Source organism: Phodopus roborovskii, unplaced genomic scaffold, assembly GCF_943737965.1.
Source record: "Phodopus roborovskii unplaced genomic scaffold, PHOROB, whole genome shotgun sequence".
Classification (NCBI taxonomy): domain Eukaryota; kingdom Metazoa; phylum Chordata; class Mammalia; order Rodentia; family Cricetidae; genus Phodopus; species Phodopus roborovskii.
In genome coordinates, this window is record NW_026126170.1 from 163,988 (window position 1) to 186,144 (window position 22,157).

Genomic DNA, 22,157 nt, shown 5'->3' on the forward strand with positions numbered 1-22,157 from the left:
CTCTCTATGCTTCCCACTCACCCAAGGGCACAGGTCATAAGTATGGTTTTTTTAATTAATTTTGGCCATCCTTGCAACAACAAGCCTGAAGTTAGGTGGTTTCCCATAAAGTGAAAGTCAGAGGAAAACTTCAGTTTCTACTCTGAATTCTCCAAAATTAGGGGGCTACATGATTTTTCTTTTAACTAGTACATCAGGTTAAAGGGGGAGGAACCCCTGAAATGGGTTAAGAAATAAGATACACAATTTAAAAAGGGTGAGTATGTATCATTTGCTCTGCTCTGAGAGCAAATGATAAGATAAAGGCATACAGGACCCAGAGAAGCCCCAGCTCCCACACCTCAGGAACATACTGACTGGACTGGGTCCAGAGCCTACTCTCTTTGCTCTATTTCTTTGGTATTGTCAGTTCCTAGGTGATGGGGAAGAGGGAGAATAGGTCATGAAATTCCTCCAAGTACTGAGTTAACAATTAAAATTTTTCCCTTTTTAAAGTATTTAAAAATAAATTAATCAAATCCATCCTGTGCTGTACACAGCCCTTTTGACTCCCTGACGTTGATTTGAGGAAGAGAAGGGTGTCAACGTTGGAAGGGCCGCCTCACTTTCTTTGGCCATTTGAGTTTGGCTACTCTCTTGGGTACTGTACTGTTGGGCTTGGAGGTTGTAGTGGCCCCAGGACCAGGGTGAGGAGCTGCAAAAAAAAGTTCCCATTGGACATCTGCCCGGGGGGGGGGGTATTTGAAAGATCCGGCTCAAGAAATCCTGCAGGTCAGTAGGAGGTGTCTCTGGCATGGCCCTCTGCCGACCACTGGCGCCCAGTACCCGAGAACCAAATGAGATGTGGTAAGGATCTCTGTGGGTATCTGGAGAGATTCCCACACGCTGGAACCCAGCCCACTCTGTGATATCATAGACCTTTCCATCCATCAGTGCAAAACAAAGTAGGTGATCTTGAGACCCAACATGCTTGACTCTGCCCAAAAGTCTCCCTCCTCAGCAGGGTGCAGCCTGTCACACTCAGCACAGTACCTGGCACTCTTAGGCTCCCAGTCCATTTCAAACCTCCTATGCTTCCCTCGGCATCGGCTACACATCATAGTATTCATTGCCTCCTTGAAGTCATCTTGTAGCTTCCACAGAAACTCATTCACTGACCGGCTCAGCTCATTCTCTGCCATCCGTTTCATCTCATACTCCTTCTGCTTCTCCATGTTGCTGACAATGTCCCAAGCTGCCCACAAAATTTTGAGGGCCTCCTCAGCCCTGGGATGATGATTTTTTATCAGGATGAACCATCACTGCTAGCTGCCCATAGGCCTTCTTTAGTTCCATATCTGACGCTGAGGCTTCAACCCCCAGCACATGAAAAGGGTTTAGTTCATCCTTAGGGACCCCAGCCATGGTCAAAAGTTGGGCCACTCCCTCTTCTGGCTGGCAGTGGCGCCCACCAATTGCAGGTGTGTTACCTTGCTCATTAGTCCTCTGCTTGACCCAAGGCAAGTCCAGCCAGTTCCTCTGAACTAATCTCACCAGCTGCTGCCACGGCCTGCTACCTCACAGCAGAGTCAGGCAAAGGGGCAAGGCTGGAGAACCCAGCCAAGAGAACAGTCTGTTGGTCCTGTCTCTCCAGTCTAACTGGACATCCAGCCTCACCAAAAACCGCCAGCCCAACTGCAAACAACCCAAAAAGAGGGCAAAAGCCAGGAGCAGGAAAGCACCCACTAGCCTAAGGAGAAGGGTGAATAGCCCTGCCGCACAGTAAAAGCTCTGTCTTAGGAACTGGACCATCATCTGGGTCCAGGCCCCCAACCTCCCTGCCCAGACTCCTATCCAATCTCGAAAAAGGTATAGGTCACTGCCTTTCAGCTGCCTGCACGCATAAATGAGATGGCCACAAGTCTCCACATACTCTCCCACCAATACTAGAAGTTCAATCAGCCATCAGAAGCCTGCCTCACCAAACTGACACAGTCCCTCCACTCCCCACAGTCCCAGGCCTCTGCGCTTATCTGCCTGATTTCATTTTCAGCCCAGCCAATGACGACAAGGGGACCTGGGATCTCTGTGCCCACTATCCCGAGTCAAAAAACGGTACCTCTGCTTCCGGAATGGGGGTTTCTTTACACTCAACACAAGTGAAAATTCACTGGGAAATTTAAGAGGTTCCTATTCATAATACACTTCTTCTAACTCTTCATCTTCCCCCAAGGCTGGAGAGTTATAATGGTGGCAAAAGTTGCTAGAAGAGCCATTTCCTTCCTCAGAGTGCCTTCGGGAATCCCAGGGCTTCCCTGGCAGTTACAAGCAATTGGAATGGAAAGAAAAGAAGGTCTCCCACCCTCCTGGTACCCAGCACAATTATCTCTTGAGAGTTCCTGGTCCACTCCTGACTCTTCTGAGGATGCCTCACCATCATCAGGATAGCCTCCTTCCCTAGGTGGTCCTGAACCCCTTGGAGGACCACGGCTTGGATCCGACCAGTGGGCTGAGTTTGGGGACTGTGTGTACTTAGGACCAGAGTGCTCTGTGAGGCATCCTGTACCATTAGGAGCAGTCTCTGTTGAGTCCCAGAGTCCTGAGAATGAAATTGTTTCAGGGTCCACAGAGGGTCCTGATGTCCTGAGGATCGCACCACCACTCTGATGGGTTCCACACAACCCTCTTTCTCCTGGGTGCTTCTGGGCCATGACCCCTGGGGCTTCCTGAGGAGTTTAGGTCACAGCCATTGTGGTAAGTTCTTTGAGTGGCGGTAACTCCTCCCCCTCGAGCAGCAGCGCCTGAGGCCAGGGGGAGCTATGAGAGCACACACCCCCAGGCTCCACCACCACTCAAGTTCTTGTTTTAACTGCCAATATTCATAAAATAATTTTAAAAAAGTAAGCCCACCTTGACAAAAAAAAAAGCAAATTCATCTAGATTAACAAAATTATACAGATTACAGAAAGCCACTAACCCCAGTGTCCTGTAACCATAAGGATTGTGAGGTGATGTAGGTGTAAAGAGAATTAATTTAGAAAGTGATCAAAATAATTGTTTAGCATGACCGCTAGTACTTTTCCTATAGCTACATGACTCTAATACACTGACAATTCCCACTGTCCTAGTGGGGAATAGGTACTAAAGCTTACTCATGCACTTAGCAAATTCTCCTTTGGGATCAATGTACTTCACCAAAGTGAAACTACATTAGACTTATAGGGTCATAACTGACTGTAAATTTTGTGATATCATAGCAAAGTGGGTGTCTGAGGTTTCCGTGCACAGAAGTACTGGTTAAAGAGTTAAAGAGTTACCTTACTCACCACCCTCCCTGTGGAGTGGGGGAATGGGATGGGAGAGTAGTCAAGGGGCATGGGAGCAAGAAAGAGAGGCAGAGAGGGAACTGGGATCATTTTGTAAAATAAGAAAATTAATTAATTAAAAAGAATTGCCTTACTTCTTGGGAAATACTTTGATTTCTAAGTTCAATATTATGATGCTTAGCCTCAACACTGGTATGTAGGATAAAATTTTTTTCCCAGTTTGCAACTAGAGCATTTCTTCTCTGTAAACAGGAGCAAAAGATAACACATTCTCCATCATGTGTGTAAAATCAAATGCAGAGATTGCTGGAGATCACCTTCCCTCTTCAACCAATGCTTAGATAGATAAGTGTTGGAACTCTTCTATACAGTTGCAGCTGCAGTAGATACTAGAGACCACACAGTAAATAAATACTGTCTGAACCTTGGTTATCATGATTCCCTAAACAATAAAGTGAAACAATCAAGGAGACCAACAATTTGTTTAACATTTACATTGCAGTGTGCCTTATAAGTTGTGCAGGTATGTGTTAAACCATACAGGAGGATGTGCATAGCTTATATGCAAATACTGCACCCAGAATTCTAGAACCCATCCCTTATGGATACAGAGGGACAGCTGTGCTTCACGGTCCTCTTTGATTTCTGGTTAGCTTGGAATTTAATGTCTCTTCAGAAACAGGAAGCTAATCAGATGTTGCTCAAAGCTACAGTACTTGTTGAACATGCTTGAGACACTGGGCTTGATCTAGAGCACAGTGGCTGGGAGAGCATATGGAGAGAAGGAGATAAGATGAGGGCGAGAAAATGAATGAGGAAGGGACGAAAGAAAGGAGGTAATATAATGAGGGTTAGAGGAAAGGATTAGCAGGTCTTGGTAGAAAGAAACTCAAAAAAAGCATGAACAAACCATTCCAGTTTCTAAATGTGTAAGGTGGAGAACCCACCTGTGAATTGTATTCACTATAATGATGACCTGGACAGAGGCACATTTGTTTGGATTTGGCAAAAGCAAAGAACATCCTCTCTCTCAAAACTGTCTTCTTTCATTCTTGGGGACACTATCTCTTCTCACTGTTACTTAATGGCCTCTGCCCCAGAATAGCAATGTAGTGTTCCATCTCAACTGAATCTAAATTAGATACATTTTTTTTCTTCAAATGGTCTCTTTACACATGATAGTATTCTATTCTACAAAAAGGCAATATTTATAACAGGTCCTAAAATATAATCTTCAAAGCAAGAAAAACTTTCAAACCAACACCATAACATAGATAGTCTTAACCATTATGGTTTGTAATGATTACGAGATGGTCAAACTACTCATGTTTGTCAAAAAGAAGTGGCATTACAAAGAGCGAAGCACTCTTCAGATTTCAGGTCACATAAGGTCAGTCTTGAGATACAATAGTCACTCCCAAAATGCATGAGTAGAGGGAATGCTCAATATCACTTGGCTATTTGCACAGCCTCTTAGAATTAAATGTCTTTTTTCAACTATCTGAGAAGTTAAGCTATCATACAGAGAGCAAAGGATACTATTATCTATGGATACTAATATCCATGTTATTGAAAGCCATGTATTATCTAAAAGATAGTCCTATTAAGCAAGAAAAAAAATTAACGAGAAACCTAGTGTCCAGTTTGTAAAAGAAACTGGTTTACTCCAGAAGTCCTAGGCACTCGGTTCTTTAATGGTCAAGTAAGAGAAGACAGGTACTAAAGTGTTTTACTCTCCTAATATGGACAGATCCTGCTTTTTGAAAGCCAGTTTAATGTTACAGCTGGGTCACATTGTACGAGAGTGGAATTCAGAGAAGATAATGGGTAAACTGCTGCATGCTTAATTATCTTAAGTTATAAAGTCATAACATGTAAACTTCCCAAGGGACTCCATATAATGCTTGGGGTTTTTTTGTTTGCTTGTTTTGTTTTGTTTCTTAACAAACATGGAGCTTCAATACATGTTCTGTCATCCTACATCACTGCTACTCTGACACTAGATGTGATAAGAGAAACAACCTATATCACATTTTAATGACAGTAAAAAGATACTGTGCTAGTGTATTGGTGCACTAATGGAACCTTCCACTCAGAATATAAAATATAGGTTACAGTTTGAGGTCAGCCTTCATTGCATAATGAAATCCTATCTTAAGAAAGGGGAACAAGGGGAGTTAGGGATATATCTCAGTAGGTACACTGTCTATCTTAAGTATGATGATCTGATTTTGATCCTCAGAATTCATGGGTTGAGGTTTTTTGTTTTGTTTTGCTTTTGCTTAAAAAATAAAGTCAGGAATAATGCCATGTGCTTGTAAATCCAGCACTAGGGAGGTACTAGCAAGCAGATCTCTGAGAGTTGCTGGCCAGAGAGCCTAGCTCCTTAGTGAGACCCAGGCCAATGAAAGACCTCTTGTCATAAAAGGAAGGTGGCTGCAGTTACTAACATAAGAACTGCATGGCATAAAGCCAGCGAACTTTCTAGCATAGATATGGAAGGGGTTTGTGAGGAGCTTTAATAGTTGATAGCTGCTAGGGAATGAGGAGTCATATTTGTTTGTTTGTTTGTTCGTTGTTTTTTGATTTTGGTTTTGTTTTGTTTGTTTTTAGAAGTATGGTCTGCCTGGTAGATCACCCATTCTCCAGTGAATGGTCTCACACTCACAGATATGTGGGCAGCACTAAGTAGATTTACTGGGTTATTTTAAAAGAAAGAAAAAGGACAGAAAAATGGGAGGCCAATATTGGAGAGGATTGAGGGAAAGTGAAAGATGAATAGAATCATAAAACATAGTTTACATGAATTAAATTTAAAAATTGTATGTATGTGTGTGTGTGTGTGTGTGTGTGTGTGTGTATAAAGTCAGGATAGATGTCACACAAAAATCCCACCTGAGATCGACTCTTCTGTACTCTACAACTATGTGTGTGAACACAACACACACACACACACACACACACTCACACCACAATGAGGGTTGGAGAGAAAGAAAACACATATGCATAAGCAATTAAGACTCAATGAATTTCCCCGATTTCCAATAAAGCAGATGTTATTCATGCAAGTTTAATACACACAACAGCAGAGGGAAGGGTTAGAAAAACAGAACTACCTTTTAAGAATTACTTACAGTGACTTCCAACTAGAGTCTCCAAGTAAAATTTCCCAGCAATAGGACCACTTAGCATTTATATCAATGGCATTTAGTGAGTCAAACCTAAATGGGAGTTTGGGGAGAACAGCAAGCACTATTGTTCAGAAAACACTGCCAGCCTGTTTTTACATATATAAAGGCTCACTTAGAATTCTTTTAAACCTGCAAACATTAGATTTTAATGTACATCATAAATATAGCAGCCTCCTTCTATGAATAGCATTTTACTAGGTTAACTCTCCATTAACCTCAATTTATCTACAATGAAATTCATCAGTCATTGAGTATTGGATGATACCAAATGCCACAGATTAAACATAAAATAAAATAACACCCCAATCTGAGCTTTAATAGTACAAAGAAAAATAAATAACTGTGCAAAAAATATAAATACTACATACGTGCATATGAAAATGCTATTTTCTTGTTGTTGCTGTTGCTGTTACTGTTGTTTGCTTGTTTTAGGTTTGGGAATGAGGGTGTTTTTGTTTGTTTGTTTGTTTGTTTGTTTGTTGGGGATGCTAATGTATGTGGCAAAGTGTTTGCTTGGTTAGTTTGCTGGTTGATGGAGTTTGGTCTTGTTTCATCTTTGTTAGTTTTTGAGACAGGGTCTCACTTTGCATCCTAGACTTTTCTAGAACTTCCTTTGTAGCCCAGAGTCACTTATAGTGTCCTTCCTGCCTCATCCTCTGCAGTACAAAACGTACAGGCAAGTTACCACACCCTATTTTTCTTTGGTTTTAACAGAAATTGAAGAGGGTGTCATAAAGATAAAGTGGTACAAAATGATAAAAGGGGTAGATTCTCCTGATGCTTCTGAGAAGACCCCAACCTAATAAAAGAACTACCCATGTCTTGTCTTTCTGGCTGTTATTAACAATAGGTCATCCCAAATGATTTGATAATTTCCTATCCAGAATACTGTTCTTCAGAACTCCCTGAAAAAAAATCTGGGCTAAACCACATACAGACAGGCACACACTCGATATTAATAACATAAATCGCATATTACTTCTCAAACTTTGCATTAGAAGAACTGTCCATCATGTTATTTGATGTTGGCTCTGGCCAAGCCTCTGGGGTAAGAGACTTCAAAGATTTTTTTTTTATTTTAAACCAAAATTGTCTCCTATATATGATGTTCCTAAAATCTAGTAAGAACTGAGTAGTTGTTGGGCTGCTCACTATGCCACTTGCTGAAGAACACCCACTCTCAACATCTGTGATTATTGGAATGTCATCAAATATGGTTTGATGACATATCCAGTATAGACCATGATCACTTTGTGTCAACAGTAACAACACTGGGCTGTAAGGTAGAGTGGCTGAGCAAACAGGGTCAGCCAACTCCCTAAAGTTGTTGTCTGATCTGCACACATGCACAGTGGCATACACATGCACATATAGAATAATTACTTTTTATAAATCTATAAATCTTTTTAAATGCTCTTCTCAGGTAAAACTACTAACAATTTACTAAATCCAAGTGTATGATTACTACAGCTATTTAAAAGTTCTCATTAAAAAGTATGTTTCCATTTTGATTTCTTGTTTGAAATGCATATGTTGTCACTTTTGAAATTCATACCTCAGACTTTAACACAGTGAGGGGGATTTTGAATATCCTTGTCAGTAAGAAGTGATAAATGGCTGGGTGGAGGTGTGCACACCTTTAATTCTAGTACTCAGGAGGTAGAGGCAGGTGGATCTCTGAGGCCAGCCTGGTTTACAGAGTGAGTTCTAGGACAGCCAGGGATACACCAAGAAACCCTGTTTCAAAACACACCAAAAAGAAGTGATAAATGTCTGAGATAGATAGCAACTTAAATAATCATCATGGTAGTTCTTTAGATAAAAACCACATATAAAATACACATACAAAACTGCATCCCACCTTACTATATTTGAAAGCTTAGGAAGTGCTAGAGAGATGATAGAAAGTTATGGTAGGGACAGGGCCACTGAAGTTTCATATGCATTGAGTACATGTCATAGTATATCATAAATAATTTTCATTTAAGATATCTCTTTTGGTATATGCATAATATTTTCATTTATAAAAGATAAATAAAAATAGCACACTAATGAGAAGGATGTGCTTGTTTATTTTCACATACAGAATTAAATGTTTGCTAAATATCAGATATGGCAAGAGGTACATGTTCAACTTCTCAGAGTTGATCCATATTTTGATTTGATAATTGTCAATGATAAAGTGATAGTATAGGACAAAAATATTCAAAGCTTTTGGTTTTGTATTAAAATATTACATTTCTATATGAGTAAAAAAAAACTTTGTATGTGAAAAATCCTTGGAATTCATAACATACATGCTTTTGGAATCTGTCAAGTTATTTCTGGCAGCATTTGGTGGTAGCTCATGGCATAGCATGTGGTGGAATATTCCTTTACACAGTGTGTGAAGATATGTCACTGTGATTGGTTTATTAAAGAACTGAACAGTCAATAGCTAGGCAGGATTTGGGAGACAGAGAGAAAACGGGGAAGAAGGTGGAGTCACGAGGAGATGCAGAGGAAGCATGACATGTACATGAGGTAATAAGGCAATAGCCACATGGCAGCACATAAATAAATAGAAATAGGTTAATTTAAGATATAAGAGCTAGTTTAAAAACAAACCAAAGCTACTGGCCAAACTTTAATAATTAATAAGAAATCTTCACATGGTTATGTGGGAGTTTGCAGGTGGGACTGAGAAAGACCATCTACAATGCCATGATGGCACTGGCATTCAAAGTGCTTATAAACTGAAACTGCAATGGAGTCATGTGATTCACAGTGGACAGGCACTACCAGAAACATATTGACTGCTGTATACATTTAATTTTCAGTTCATTTTTGGTTCTTGTACATTTAGAATCATTACACTCTTTTCAAGAATCTTGCAATGCCCACATTCACTTATGTTACTCCACAGGGGGAATTGAGACTCATGATCTAAAGAGCTGATTATTAGAATCTGAAATTTACCTGGCACAAGTACAGAAAAGTGGTAAAAGTAGTCAATATTTGAACTACTGCCAAGAATATTTGTGTGAACTATAATAATTGGCAATATAATTCCAACAGATTTTAATTCTGTTTCACTATACATCCAGATCATACTCTAGTAATCTATAACAACAAAATATACTCAAACCCTCCAAAAGGAATGAAAATAAGCCTATGGGGGCTTTAAACACATGGGGGGTAGACATGCGAAGGATCAGGAGCACAAGCACAACATAGATCACATAGTGTTTCTGAAATCAGCTTAGGGTACATGAGACCTCATTACAAAAACAGTGATAACCAAATTATTTATTAATTAATGTTAGAGATGAGTGAATGAATTTGGTAGTCATTGACTATAAAATATCTGAACTGGGAGTCTGAACATGTAAACATTGAATTAAGTGATGCTTAATTATTTAAATATTTATGCCTATCATCATTGGGGAAATACTGAAACAATTAGCTGGTATTCATGCCTCACCAATGCATGTAATAAAATGATTGTTTTCTATTGCCTTAAACATTCATATGTTTGCTTTCTGAAATCTTTTATCATAACCTATAAAATCACACTCCTTTCTATTTTATTCCCTTTGGTGTTTTCTTTGTTTGTTTGTTTAAGTTTCAAAGGATAGGCAAGGAGGCATGCAATCATGGATTATTCTTCCAGCTGATTAAAAAATTTACTTTATGTTGTCATAAAATTTTTGAACAGAGAAAGAAATTATTCTTGGCTTGCTTCTAAACAGAAAGAAAATTATCTTATTGCAAGGCTTGCGTCCTTTTTGAGAACACAGTCTTTCAAACATTATATATCTTACCAAAAGTCCTCAGACTCTTAGGGCACTGAGCCAAGGCTGATGAATTCATGTGTTTCTCAGAAGATCTCATAAATTCCTTGTTACAGGCACCTCCTACACAGATCTAGTACCTACCAACACTGTTGTATCAGTTAGCTACAGCTGTGTAATCCCTAATCTCAGTATGTCAAAGCAATGATGATGTATTCTGCCACCTCAGGATTCTGAGGCCTGACAGGGTCACTACTTTAGTCTAGTCTGAGCTCAAACAGGTGTCTGTAGTCATAAATTCCACATTCTCATCTAACTTCACTTTTAGTGATCATAAATAAGAGTTGAGATAGTTGGCTTAGTGATCATGAAACAATGGTTTAAATAGTTGGTGGTCAACTCTATGTGTGTTTCCAACCTTGTCTTCCTCAGGATTTCACAGAAACAAAGATGGAAGTTGCAAAGTTCATGGACATACTGACTGGAAAGCTCAAAAATTCCTTCTGTAGTTTTCAGAGGAAACTATCCCAACTTATAAGAGGGTAGAGATGTAGACTCCACTTCATGCAAAGAATCCAAGACAGGTTTTAATCTACTTCAAAAACTTAAAAATCACTCTTGCCTATGCCAAGATTTGTCTACATTTTATTCAGAAACCTGGAGAAAAGCACTGATCAGGACTAGGGAGATGGCTCACTGGATGAAGGACTTGGTACACAAGCATTAGGAAATATGTTCACACCGCTAGAAACTAGTAAAGCCAGACATGGTAGCATGCATCTGTAATCCCAGTGCTACTATGGGAAAATGGGAGAGGCAGAAGCAGGAGAAGACTCAGAAGTTGGAGAACCAGCAGTGAAACCCTGGCTTAAGGAAAATAGCTATCACAACCTTAAAGTAAATATACACACACATAGACACACACACACACACACAATGGGAGATGTCATTCTGTAAATACGTTTCTCATACTGGTTAATGAATAAAGCACTGTTGGCCAATAGGAAAGCAAGATAGGCGGGACTAGGAGACAAGGAAGATTCGAGGAAGTAGTAAGGAGGAGTCAAGTTGGAGAGTCTGGAGAGAGCAGGATGCCAGATGGCTCTCCGGTAAAATGAGACCACGTGGAAACAGATTAAGACAGAGCTAGCTGATAAGAAAAAACTGGCCAACAGCATTATATCAAATACAGAGTCTCAGTGTGTTATTTGGGTCTGGTGCGGTGGTGGGACAAGACCAGCGGCGGGCAGAAAAACCTACTCCTTACACACACACACACACACACACACACACACACACCATTTATGGGATAAGGATCTTTGCAATATTTAGGATTTCCATATGGCCACCTTAAAGTGGAATTTTCAAGTGTTTTTCATCCAAGTGCAGAAGACTGGAGGACATCAGATCCAATACAACACATTATAAATTGTGTTTGTGCTTTTACAACTAAAAAACTGAAACCAAATTTAAAAGGTAGAGACCACAGAAGAATTCTGATTATTTTAGTATTTGTAGAATCATTTGCAAAGTTCTGTGATTCGTTGAATGGAATCTATTAATTTTAAAATCAAGTTTTTTTTTGTTGTTTTTTTGTTTTTGTTGGGGGTGGAAAGAAACCATAACCACACATGTGTTAAAAAATAACTGTTTATGTAAACGAAGGTGGCATTATCATCACTACTCCCCTTTGTACGGTGTCATTAATTCCCAATCAGAAAACAATGTGCTATACATTGTTGTGTAAAAATTATGCTATACTATGAGAAAGTGAATCAATAATGAATGATTATCATCTCCCCACTGATAAATTTCCCATGTCATCCACTTTATAGGATTCTGCTATTTAGATAAATTTACATATGTAAATTTCACCAAACAAATTAAGTTATTTATAACTTTTTGCATTATAATAATTACTATTATCACCGACTTTTCTTGAGATAGTGTTTCTCTGTGTAACTCTGCCCATTCTAGAACTCATTATGTAGAACAGGGCCTCAAACTGACAAGAGATCTGCCTGTCTCTGCCTTCTGAGTGCTAAGATTAAAGATGTGCACTGCCATCATCCAACTGAGTCTGCCTTTTAAGTAAGGGAATTTTTATGTTTAGTTTCCAAAATCAGACAATTGATCTCTGCATTTCTGTAAGACATAACCAAAAGGATGATATCAAGTAAGCTGTGGTGCTAGTAAGAAAGACAGAGAATGGGAGAAAGCTGTGTAAGCTTTTGTAAGCAAAACTTTGTGAGTTAAGTCAGGGCAGACTGCACATGAAGTCAATTTAAGCATACATTCAATGTCTGTCTTTTTTAGGGATCATTGTAGAGTTTACAGTTATAAAACATTAGATACTTTTCAATAAATACTAAGCATGGACACTATCATGATCTACCTTTTACAGATGGAGATACTGAGGCATGAGGAAGGTCCATGTTAGAAACCTGTAAGTGAGATGCTGAGAGCCCTGCCTTTAGAATGTATGCTATATTCTCTACTCTCTGCCATTCCCCATAAATACCTCCTTCAGACCAAAGCATGGCCCCACACCTGGCCAGGTGCATGCTCTGTTAGATTTGACAGCAACTGCTTCACATAGCTTAGTCAACAACAGCCTAAATGCCAAGAATTAAAGGATGTAAATCAGTCAGAAACAGTAATCACAAAAATCTATAAGGCACTGTGCTGCATGTTCAATAATTCCAAAACATGGTAGGCTATGATGAGGCAGAAATCTCAAAGGGTGCAGCTAGAACTGTAAGAAATAGAGGTTTGGCATTTATAATCTCAAATGCATCTATATTCAAATTCCAATTTACCAAAACAGGGTTTGTGTTCATGTGACTGTCCGATTCTTGCTTCTGATCCTAAACTAGCTAATGACAAGACATGGTGCTCTGGGGACACATTTTTGTCCTTGTAAAATAAGAACAGAGACAGACTCTCATTTGTTCTGAGATGAATATTTGTTTCTTAAGTGCTTATTAATGTTCCTCTGAGGCATGTTGAGAAATGCATCATACTTCAAACTCTGCTTTGGTCTTACATAAATTCACAGATGCCAGGGTTCTCTGGGTCTCTCCTTCTGAGTTTTTACATTCATTTTTCAGTACACAAAAATACTTCTATAGCTAATGGCATTCATTTTCCCATGATGCTGAAAAGCTCTGGGAAATCAGTAGTAGCTTACTTACCTCTTGGATGGGGAGACTTTTAAAATGTCTTGACAAAACAAACTAAGAGTTCAGTCCATCATGGTGGTGCGATCCTAGCAGTTGGTCAAGTTGTATCTGCAATTAAAAGCAAAAAGCTAGTGCTTGTGCTCAGCCCCCTTTCTCCTTTTTAGGAGATCCCAGTTGAGAGAATGTTGCTACCCAGAGTGGGCACTTCTTCCTACATGAATTAAAGTAACCAAGATAATCCCCCACAGGTGTGGCAATAGATTCATCTGCCAGATGATCCTAGATATCATCAAATTGACAAGTGAGATTGTCACAGAATTTATTGTGTAGTTCTATCTGGTTTCTCTCTCTGACAGTGTGATGAAATGTGTGTGCTTTCTATGGATAAATTTTTGCTTTCTTATCACCTTTGTCCCAGTCATGTTTCCAAATGTAGCGTACTTCATAAAGGTTTTCATTCTGGATCAAACAATTAGAGCTTTAAGATTTGTTGATTACTTTTGCCAAGTCATACCTGAAAAATTTAAGTGATTGTTCAGCAGTGACTATCTTGCAAGGGAAAAAAACTTTATTTTTTATTATGTTCCGAAGGGTTCACTGACTTGTGACTATAACCCCCTTACCTTCATTTGTTTTCAGACAGTGTGGCTTGCACAAGCAAGCTCATGAATTGAAAATGAGCATCTAAAAATTACAAAATTTCTTTTGAAATCTTGAATCCAAAAAAAGATCCTCAAGTCCACTTAGGGATAATCATCCAAACTAGAGATGAGATTATTAAAATCATTTCATGTGAATGGGCAGAATTTCAAGGCAAGAACTATCAGGGGAGACATGGCCAAAAGTCTTCACTCACAATTTTGTATGAGACCAGCCCAAGGTCACAAAGGGGAAGCCTATTATATTTTTGCTCCAATATGAATGAATCTTCTGGTTCATGATTTCTTCATTATTTTTTTCAAAAAGCTTCTGGTCATGCCTCAGTAGATAATGGAGAAAGATGCCCTCTTTTTATTATACTTGCTTTATCTTATTCTTTAAAATGTTAGCATTTAAACCTAAGCATACATGAAATTCCTATCAGCATTAACTACTAGACCACTTAGGACCAATAAATTCCTCCTCTGTGCAGTTAATGTTCTGATTTCCTGGGACAATTTGACTTTTTGCCAGAAGAAAGTGGGATGTGTTTGTCTTAAGTTACAATCTATTTTCCTCTCTCTCCCTTTCTCTCCTGAAGAGGCAGTAGGAACACATTTTCCATAACCATCCTATTGTAGTCTAGATGAGTAATGACCTCACCCATAGTCTCAAGCATTTGAACACTTTGTCCCACTTGATGGCACTGTTTAGAAAAATTTAGGTGGCAGGAAGATTTAGAAAATGGAGTCCAACTGGAGGATGTAATTCATTGGCGACAGGGTTTGAGAGCTTAAGGTCTTGCCCCCACTTAAAGGTCACTCTGCTTCATGCTTATGGTTCTAGATGTGATTTCTCAGCATCTAGCTTCTGCAGCCTTATCTGGAACTTTATGCTAAGCTTCCCTGGCATGATGGACTCTTACCTCTCTAGAACCATAAGCCCAAATAAATTCTTCCTTCTATAAATTGCCTTAATTGTGGTACTTTCTCACAACAACAGAACAATAAATAACATACATCGCTCATTTTCCTTCTATAAATATTGCTGCCTTTCCCATTTCCTAGTCAGTGCATGGCTGAAATATTCTAACCCCCTTAGCATTTTGCATGAATCCTTGTTTAGTTCCCCATTGTGAGCTATTCTAACTTATAAAAGGAAATCTCTAGAAGATATATTTAAGGGACTTGGGGTGTAGCTCAGTTAGAAGAGTGATTGCCTAGTATGCTTCAGCCCTACATTTAATCCACAGCACTGCATAAATCAAGTTATGGCTACACACACCTGTAATCTCAGCAGTATTTCCAGGAACCTATGATTTTTCTACTAGTGACAGTTTTAACACCAGCAGATATTTTTTCCAATTGCAGTTATGCTGCGGAAAAATATATACACATATACATGAACACACAAGAGTATACACACATATATCATTTTTATACATCTGCAAATACTTTAGTGACCAAAGGATTTTGATAAAATTGAAAACTTTTGGGCATCTATTAGTGAATGTATCAAGCAACCTATTGTCAAAATTAAATCTCTCTCTCTCTCTTCTCTCTCTCTCTCTCTCTCTCTCTCTCTCTCTCTCTCTCTCTCTCTCTCTCTTTCTGTCTGTCTCTCTCTGGGTTTTGGCAGCTTAAATACTTCATCTGACTAATCAGGTTGCTACCACTGATTCCCAACATTCCTTTATTCCTGGTACTGAGAGTGAAACTCGGGTTCTAAAGTATTCCATGCTTGCATGCCACTGCTAAACTTCATCCTCTCATGCATCCATTTTTTAAAACTAAATAATACAAAATTCTTGCTTGGGTTTCAAAATTTCAAGCAACAAAGGCAAGTGTTGACTTCTTTCTCTGGCATTGTGGATGTTAAGCTTGTTATATCCTCATGACAAAGCAGGCAGAAAGCCCCACCAAATACAGTCAACAATCTTTTTTAAGTGTTTTGTTTTGCTTGAACCAAATGTAATCCAATCCCCAGGGGCAGAAAATAATGACACTGAAAGCAGAGACTGAAAATGATTGCTATTGTAAGCCTTGTAGGAGACAGCACACAGCGTTAGCAGCTACCCAAGTCAGAAGTCAAAATATATACTATATAGTGAGACTATTGTCTCAGAAAGAAGGAAGGAAGGTCAACCACAAGGTACATTAGATAACAACACTTTCATTACTCTTACAAGAGAAATCCATATATAGGCCAGAAATACCTAAGCTAAGTTCTGCCAATATCTGAACCAGTTGTTCCTTCCCCAACAGAAAAGAAACTGTTGTAATGTCATTTATCAACTAAATCATATCCCTGCCTTTCAAGGATACTCCCAGGAAGCAGCTAAAATACAGAACTGAGAAACTAAAGTGTCTTTAACATAAGCATCACTCTACTCATGGGATACAATCTCTAAGGATCCATGGTTAAAAGTCTTAATAGTATTAAGCCACCTCATAAGAATTCATAGTACCCACAGATTAGTATGTCTCTAAACTCTCATCAGTGAAACAAATGTCTAAGGTACTGAGAATAAGTGGGTGTAGAGAGCTCAGGCCTAAATGGGACATACATATCACACTACTCCCAAAACTCAAGAATTATTGTGGATAATGTGGAGGAAAGAGTATAAAAGAAAGGTACTGGTACTGGGTGACTACAAGGAAACAGTGTTTTTCAAACAAAAGAGCAGTTGTGCATTAAAAGCTTACAGTACAGTGGTTGTGACAGCTTGCATAAGGCATGTGCAAGCACAAGCCCCACCAAATCTCAGCAAACATGGGAGGGGAAAGCAAATACAAAGTCACACCCCCTAGCTGAGTTGCTATTAGCAATTGAAAGCTGCCAGGAGAAAGTCACTTCTCTTTAGGGGCCTTGCAGGCTAATCATGCTCTAGTAGATAGCCATATAAGAAACACAAATTAGACTGGGACAGTTTAAAAGAAAAGCACAATTTGGATAGTTAGGTAAGACAGGGTATATCAGGGAAGAGTCAGGGAAGGCGGTTAACATGAGGACTGGTGAGATGGCTAAGCAGTTAAGAGCACTTACTGCTCTTGTATAAGATTGAGTTTGATTCCCCCACAACAATCTGTCACTCCAGATCCAAAGGATCATGTACCCTCTTCTTACCTTCACAGATATCAAAAACATACTGGTGTACATGGTGTACATACATACATGCAGACAGAACACTCATATATCTAAAAACTAAATCTTTAAATGTATATACAATTATTGAAGAATTAATAAAATTCCTTAGTAAAAATTGAAAATGTTTAAAAGTAAAAATCTAAAATTCATGTCATAGTTATTTTATTTCTTGCATGAGAATTTCATAAATACAATTGTATTTGGACCATTCTCGCCTCCTTCCCCCTTCAACTTCTCCCCATCCCTCTATCATTTTTCCTTCCCAACTGCATGTTCTCCTTTATAAAGCCATGAGTCCAGTTAATGCTTCTTATATGTGCACTGCTGTAGGGCCATATACTGAAACATAGGTAGTCTCTCAGGAATGGTATCCCTATGTAAAGCTGTCAGAGGTAGTAGATATATGCAATGAAAGAGTATTTGCCATACATGGCAGGACCATTGCACACATGAACTCACAGAACTTATACCTGACTATATGCACAAGATATAGACAGCCAGCTTCCCAGCTTGAATGGGATAAGAGTTGAGAAGCCCTTATCCCTCATTAAGTAGCTATTGGTACTTGACAGCTACTGGGTAAAAGAGAGTCCATTTTCTTTTATTTTTTTAATCCACCAAGTCTAATTAGAGCCGTCCAAATATGTGTAGGTATTGGCCTATCCACTGGAACATGGACAACCTGTGTGAAGCCACACTCTTAAAGAAAAATGCTTTATTTCTTCTCTACCAGCTATCAAGTGTCAGTAGGTCTTCTGCTAGGGGATGAGAGCTTCTAAGTCGCAATCCACTCCAACCAATGCTGAAATATTGACTGAAATATGCATAGGACCTACAAGCCAGGCAGACTCCCAATTCTGAGAAGGGGAAGTAGAATGTACCCCCATTCCTAACCAAGAAACTGTCTCCAACTGACAATCGCTCACAAAGGAAAAATTAGTTTCTCCAAGGGAGTCTCACTGGGTATACAACCCACACTTAAGGGTAGCCCTCATTCCCAGCATAGCTGGGTATTTTTGTAGTTTGGGGGTTTGTTTGTTTGTTGTCTCTTATTACTTTGGGCATTTTTTAAAAAAAATCTCACTGGTGTGTGGGGGGGGGGAGTTTATCCTGCTCTTAGTTTCTTTTGTTTGTTTGTTTATTCATTTGTTTTATCTTTGTTTGACTTTTTATTTTCCTGTGCTTTTTATGTGACACACACACACACACACAGAAGGTATAGAGTTGGAAGAATATGGAGGTGGAAAGCACCTAGGAGGAGATGAGGGAGGAGAAACTGAGATCAGACTATATTGCATGAAAGTAACTTCAACAAAAATAAATAAATAAAAATAAAGCATTCTAATATACTATGAATTTAGCAAACTAACCATAGTAGGTCTTCTTGGGCCTATGAGTTCCATAGCCATGGTTCTTGGTCTTTGGCACTGAGCAGGCATTCTTCTTTCGGTATTTTCCTCCTCTCTTCTCAATCATTGCTTGATCAATATTCTACTTGTAGCTTTCTGCTGGCCTCTTGTCATTAAATCCGTCTAAGCACTGTCTTGGGTAATTTGTGTTTTATGCCATGTGAACAATGTTCCCCGTTAAGTTTCACCCATCTGAAGCTTGTCTGTAAAAAACAAAGCAAAAGGGGCTTTGCTTTCCCAAGTTTGCTGGTTTGCATCTATTTTGCATACTCGATTTATTGTAACTCAGCATATATACAAAAGCTTGCCCTTTATTTATTGCTTGTCATGTTCCTTATCTCTTGCTTTCATTCAACTGTGGCACAATTCTAAAATAAACCCTCCAATTTTAATGTTTGAGTAGCTTTCAGGGATGGCTGTTACACGGCAAATGCAAAGATAGAAAAACTGGGTAAACACCGTAACCTATCACTTCCTATTTTAGTCCTTGATGGATTAATAGACAAATAAATCCCCACAGAGGTAAATTTATCAAATTTAATAGCACAAAACAAGCAATGCATTATTCAACATAGGATCAACAGCCATTGTTTTTGTACTCCAAGACATTCTATCTATTTTCTTGCATTACTTAACAACAACAAAAAGGCCCCTTTTTAATTCATACAACATTTAAAGCACACTGTGCCTGAAGAGAGGCAGGCTGAATTCATTCTCCATCACCCCTTGCATGCAAATGACCAGGTGCAACTCAGGTTGGGGGTGGTGTAGGAACTGTGGTTGACTGTGAAATGGAAACAGCTGTCAGGGAGTGCGATTTTATTTGCCCTGGGGAGCTGGACAGAACTTACAGAAGGACTTTTTCTCTATCATGCGAATCTGCTTTCTCTTTAGGACTCACTAGCGATATTCCATGATGGGCAGAGCTAAAGAGCCTCCTAAACTGTCCCCAACCTAATCTCTAAGTATACAGCCAAAGAAGGTATTTAGGTAGGATTAAACTATAGACCTGAAATGGGGAGAACATCCTTTATACTGAACAGAAATGTCACATCACCACAAGAGTGTACTAGTGATGCAGGTGACAAAGAGCCAGCCAACTGTGGCCACCACTGAGTTGAGGAATGAAAAGGTCACCAGCCAGAAGTTCAAGCAGAATGAGTAATCTGAACAGGCTAGAGAGACTGCAGAAATGGTTCATTGGTTAAGAGTGCTTACAGCATAAGTAAGAGGACGTGCCTTTGAAAACCCAGAACTCATGTATAAAAACAAGAATAGAAAAAAATGCCTGTGCCTGGAGCCACAGTGATAAGTAACAAGGCAGGAGATTATAGAAAGGAGGTCACTTGCACTTCTGACTGACAGTCTAGCTCCAGGCCCCCTGAGAGACTTTGTTTCAAGGAATAAAGCACATCAAGACACCCAATATTCTCTATACACGAACACACACACACACACACACACACACAAACAAACAAACACAAACACACACACACACACAAAAATGTACTATAAATGTAAAAACAATGTGGCTGGAAAGGTGGCTCAGTGGTTAAGAGTACATCTTATTCTCTCAGAAGACTCTAGCTCAGTTCCCAGCACATGCACAGGCAGCTCACAACCTCCTACAACTGCAGCTCCAAAAGATCCAACATCTTATTTTGGTTTTCAGGGGCACTGCACTGGCCTGCACATATCTACACATAGATGTCTACATACACATAAATGGAATAAATATGTTTTTCAGAGGCAATAAACATTGTTCTCTGTAAAACATCCACAGGGACAGTCCTGCTGACATGAAATTTTATTCCAATGACATAAATGCTGGCCTGCTGACTCTAAAACTATGTGAATATAAATTGCTATTTTTACTCTAGCCATTGGGTCTGTCTCCTTCTCCTCTGGGCTTCCCAGATCATCCATTTGTATGACTTAGCTAGTAGTGTGGGTAGTTACTGGTGCACAGTCCCGAGAAGAGACAGGGATGCTTGGCTGAATGGAAAGCTCATTCATGAAAGGAGCTGACACAAAATGATCTTGGTTTGGAGAGGGAGACTTATGACCAAGTTATGGGGGTGTGACAGAGCCTTGAAGTGAGAGAGAATTATGAGAACATTAGGAAAGATGGAACATGGCACAGGTGGCAGCATAGGGGGGCATTGAAGAAAGCATGTGGTAGGGAAGCTTCCCTTCAAAATCACCATGGAAAGGTGCTTCATTAGGAAAGACAACTTGAATGATGGGATTTGGAGAGATAGCCACCATGTGCATTATGAGAGGATCCTGAAGGGAGAGACGGATCCTTCAATTTTCCCTCGGATATCTGGAAAGTAGTTTTCTGATTTTTTTTTCTAGGGGGTGGTCAGGGGTAGTTTCACACTGTGTGATTTAGACTGACTAGTTTCCTTGACTCCAGGCACTGCCTAGAGACACAACATAGAACATAAACTTACCTTGAAATTGCAATGGGGAAGGGTTGTAAGCACAGCACATTGTGGATTCTTAACTTTCTCTTCCAATGAGAGAATACATCACATAAACACAGACACACATACACACAGAGAGAGAGACACACACACACAATCACACTCACACTCACACATACACAGAGAGATTGAAATAAGCAGACATACACACACAAATGATGATGAGGAAGACAATGGCAAAATGATGATGATGCAGAACATATAGTATTATTTCTATATGTTCTACATGAGAAAGACTGCTCTCCTCAAAGGTCTGTAATATGATGCTTGATTCATTGCATAAACTCTATGAAGGTGAAGTGAGGAATAAGGCCTGTTAAGTGACTTTATGAATGTATAGTAGTAAAATAGGGATTTGGGGACTTACAAAATGGAACAGGAGCAATCTACCATTTCCATATAACCCAGAAAATCTACTCTACTGCCTTAAATATTCCAGGGAGACACAAAAAATATCTCTTCACTCAAACCTTACTCTTCTAAAGCCCAACTTGGCCAACCAATGGATTTAATGGGTTTACTTATAGAGCATGAATGAGCAGTAACTTACATGAACATGAGTGACCTCCCCCAATTAGCTGTATTATCTCAAAGACCCATCATGGAAGCTCTATAATTATAAAGTCTAATGTTCAGTCAATTTTATACTTCCTATATACTGCAGCATGTCCCAAGATCACTTGTAGCCAGAGGAAGGAGAGAGTAATAGCTAGAATCCCAGGTGTGGGTCTTGGGACATTCCTATACCTTCTTCTATTACAGATCAATAGCTAGTGTACCATCCCAGAGATCTTCAAGAAAAGAGCCTTTCAATCCCCTAGATTCTAGCTCAGATTTTTTGGGGAGCTATGAATCCTGGTCTGACATTCCTGCCTAGGGGCATGGAAGCAACCATTAAGTAGGACTATGAACATATCTTGAAATTGATAGGTCCAGGGCCTGCAAGACCATTAACACTGCACATACACTTAAAGGTTAGAGGTTAATTCAGGTTCTACTTCTCAGGTACCATGATCTTAGTT

General features: G+C 39.4%; 1 pseudogene; it reads right to left on the minus strand.

The window, feature by feature from the left end:
- Positions 1-581: 581 nt before the first annotated feature.
- LOC127218556 (dnaJ homolog subfamily C member 14-like) lies at positions 582-2,694 on the minus strand (annotated as a pseudogene).
- Between the last annotated feature and the right edge of the window lie 19,463 nt (positions 2,695-22,157).